We start from the raw sequence: 3,891 nt of genomic DNA on the forward strand, positions 1-3,891 counted from the left end.
CAAAGCTCTGTCTTGAACCAGAATTATGGATGTCTTTTGAGTACTTATAAGGACAACATCTCATTCATCACAGATCTTCCTGCTCAGATTTTTTTTTTCTTTTCAGGCTATTCTTTGTACAATAGGAATGGAAATTCCTGGTAGAGTGGGTCAGTAATGTGATGTAGGCTCAGATCTTCAGAAGTTTTGTAGGCAATCCAAGGTGGCCAACTTGTATTTGCCAAGTAAGAACATGAAAGCAGAAAGGTAAAAAGAAAGAATCTCCAGCTAGTAGCATCATATATTTGCAAAGGGCCCTTTAATCCACGAGAGTAAGAAGGAGTTAACCTTAGAATAAAAGACAAAACTTCCAAAGAGCTCAAGAGTAAAAGATAGAAAACCTCACCTCGTAGGGACACATTACCTTCATTTGCCTTGGGCCAGTGAAATCGGGCTATGGGCAGCTCTGGTACACAGTCTGACTTTCAAGAACCCCTGCACTGTTTCTATCTCTGGATCAAACCAGCTCTTACATTCCATTTCTGGAACATTCCAGGAGTACATGATTTATAAAAGAAGAAAATTGAATTGTCAGTATTTTCTGACTAGTCTTAATAATGTCCTTAAATTATGCACATAGGTTGGAAGTTTATAGCAAATTTATAGGGACAACCTGGGAAAGGATTTTTGCCATCCAAAAATATGAGCTCCAATTTAAGATGCTTTATTTTCAAGGCTGAAATCTGATAGCCAGGTGCGACTGAGATAATTGTTAAAGACCATTTTCGGCTCTGGAAAATCAAAAGTGAAATTATGTATGATAATCAGTTTATTTGCATAATATGATCAAGCTATCATTACTGGGACTCTGGGTAAAAGGATCTCTAAAGTAAACAGAACCTCAAGCAAGACTGCATTTTTCTCTCTCCCCTGCTAGTTTCCCAAAGAATGTTTAATCCGGGGTGGTGCAAATGATTAACCTGCTTAACTGCTAACTGAAGGTTGGAGACTCGAGTTTACTCTGAGGCATGGCCGAAGAAAGGTCTTGTGATCTACTTTCAAAAAATGAGCCATTGAAAACTTATGGGCACCGTCCTATTCTGACACACGTGAGGTTGCCAAGAATGGATTCGATTTGATGGCAACTGATTAGATCTAGGAGGAAGGATAGGGAAGAATTGTCTGTTCTTGTATGGCCTGTTCTAGGCCTGTTTCTATACCCGTGACTGTCACCAACTGTCACTACCTGTGTTCCTGCTGGTGGAAAAGAGGAAGGATCCACATTTAAAATAATAGGAGGAAAATGGAGCTTCCAGCTAAGGCACGAACGTTTGTTAAATTCTTTAAGGTACTCACTACATCTCATAAACCAAGCTGGACCAATTCTGAGACAGTTGTGCCAGGATGTAGACATGCAGTGTTCCAACCAATGACAACACAAGAGAAAGGGCCCACTCACTCCAAGAGCCAGAAACAAAACCCCAAAAATCCAACAACAACAAAAACAGGTAGAAAGGACTTGAAACAAAGATTAAACCTCAGTCCCCAAACTCATCGCCTGCCATATAGTTGATTCTGATTCGCATTGACCCTAACAAGACAGTGTACAACTGCCCTTTTGGGTTTCCAAGGCTTTCAGTCTTTATGGGAACAGACAACCTCATCTTTTTCCTGCAGAGCAACTGGTGCGGTTAGCAGTTCAATACATAGCCCATGGTAACCCCACACTGGATACAGGAAAGAGATAACCAGTCCAGATTGCTCTTCCACTGGTACGCTCGGGTCATGATTGGTTCTTGTGGAAGATAAAGCTTTATTTCATACTCAACAGTTGTTTAGTCCATTTGGCTTTAAAGTAGTGCAGAGCTAGCTGGCCCCTGTCCAATGAGTTCATGAGTCTGAGCAGTCAGAGACCCCATAGAGCAAGGTGAGAAGTTGGGTTTGCTGGATAATCACTAAGAGCCCATTGGATCTTGGCATTTGTTAAGCATGGCAGCTTGATAAGCAAAGCATTCTGGGTTTCCTAACCAGGAATGAGATAAAACCCAAAGTTAAACCCAAACCCACTGCAATCAGTTAATTCCAATTTGTAGTAAACCCTATAGATAGTGTTTCAAGACTGCAACTCTTTATAGGAGTAAACAATTTCATCTTCTCTCTCAGAGTAATAGGTGGGTTTCCACTGCCGACATTGTGATTAGCAGATCAACACCTAACCCACATTACAACCAGGGCTCCGTATGGGAAGGGATAAGTTGGCGTGACAGCTGCTCTTACAGTAAGATCAGATTTTAACATTGGTAAAGCGGGAGACCAGCAGGACACCATTGATAAAACTCATATCCTGGGGAAATAGCCACACGGCAGCTGAAAACCGTATACCCTAGCTTGTCGTGCAGTCTTTCCAAAAATCGGGACTTTTTTAAAAAACGCCGCGGGACGTAGGAAAAATAGTTAAAAATCGGGACTGTCCCGCCAAAAGCAGGATGTCTGGTCACCTTACTACTGTCTTTGAGTCAGTTCCGACACACAGTGCCACTATTCCCTGTGACTACCTGAGGCTGTACATTTTTAAGGGAGCAGAAAGCTGCATCTCTTTCACTCCGAACAGTTGGTAATTTTGAACTGCTGACCTTGTGGGTAGCAGCCTAACATGTAACCATTATACCTTGGGGCTCCTCTATGCTGCTACTGTTTTATTCTGTTGTGGGCCAGAACGTGGTTCTGTAGGCCACAAAGTAGAGGGCCACGCAAGCACATTTAAAGGCACAGGGCCTTCACTGCACGAGATAACCCGAGGTCTATCCAGACTGCACCATCTCCACTCTCACTGCATAGGACTCGACAGATTGTCTTATTCAGCCAGGTATCGCTCCTAGGATAAACACCTTCAGGAACAGGGTAAGGAGTAGAGACATGGCCTGGGCTGTCTTGCCTTTTATTGCCCAAGGATTAGCTAGCCTTGTACAAAAAAGCAATCAATCAACGATGGGCTTCAAAATCTGTCTCTGCACTCAAGGATCCTTATAGGTATGACATTTCTTCCACCTGGAAATATCCAACATACACAGTAAAGCCCACTCTGAGGACTCCTTAGGATTCGCTGCTTTTTTTAAAATTAAAAGATCATTTTATTGGGGCGCTGTCACAGCTCTGATAACCATCTGCATCAATCGTTTATCAAGCATATTTGTACCTTTGATGCCATCATTATTTTCTAGACGTTTATTTTCTATTTGAGACCTTGGTATCAGTCCTCCTTTTTCCCTCCATCCTCCCCTCCCACCTTCATGACCCCTTGATAAATGATACATCATTATTATTTTCATATCTTACACTGACCGCTGTCTCCCTCCCCCAGCAGTTTCTTACCCTCTCTTCTCTCCACCTTCGCCCTATCTTCCTGGGATTGCTACTTCCATTTTCCTTCCTGAGGGGCTTATCTGACCTGGATTCCTTGTATCATGAGCTCTTATCTGTACATGTGCATATGCTCCGGTCTAACCCTCTGTGAAAGGCAGGACTGGGATAATGAGAGTGGGGGATGAGGAAGTCTCAAGGAACTAGAGGAATATTGTGTGTTTCATCGGTGCTAAACTGTGCCCTGGTTGACTCATCCCTTCCTTGGGACCCTTCTGTGAGGGAATGTCCCATTGTCTACAGATGGGTTTTGGGTCTCTTCTCTGATACCCCTCGTTCTCAACAATATGGTTGTGTGTGTGTGTGGTCTTCTGATACCTGTTGCTGGATCCCGTTGACACCTCATGATTGCACAGGCTGGCCTTGCATGTGGCCTGTTGCTTCTCTGCTAGATGACCACTTGTTTAATTTCAAGCCTTTAAGACCTCAGATGCTACATCTTTTGATAGCCAGGCACCATTTGCTTTCTTCACCACATTAGCTTATGCACCT

This window comes from Tenrec ecaudatus, chromosome 4, assembly GCF_050624435.1.
Source record: "Tenrec ecaudatus isolate mTenEca1 chromosome 4, mTenEca1.hap1, whole genome shotgun sequence".
In the NCBI taxonomy this organism is placed as follows: domain Eukaryota; kingdom Metazoa; phylum Chordata; class Mammalia; order Afrosoricida; family Tenrecidae; genus Tenrec; species Tenrec ecaudatus.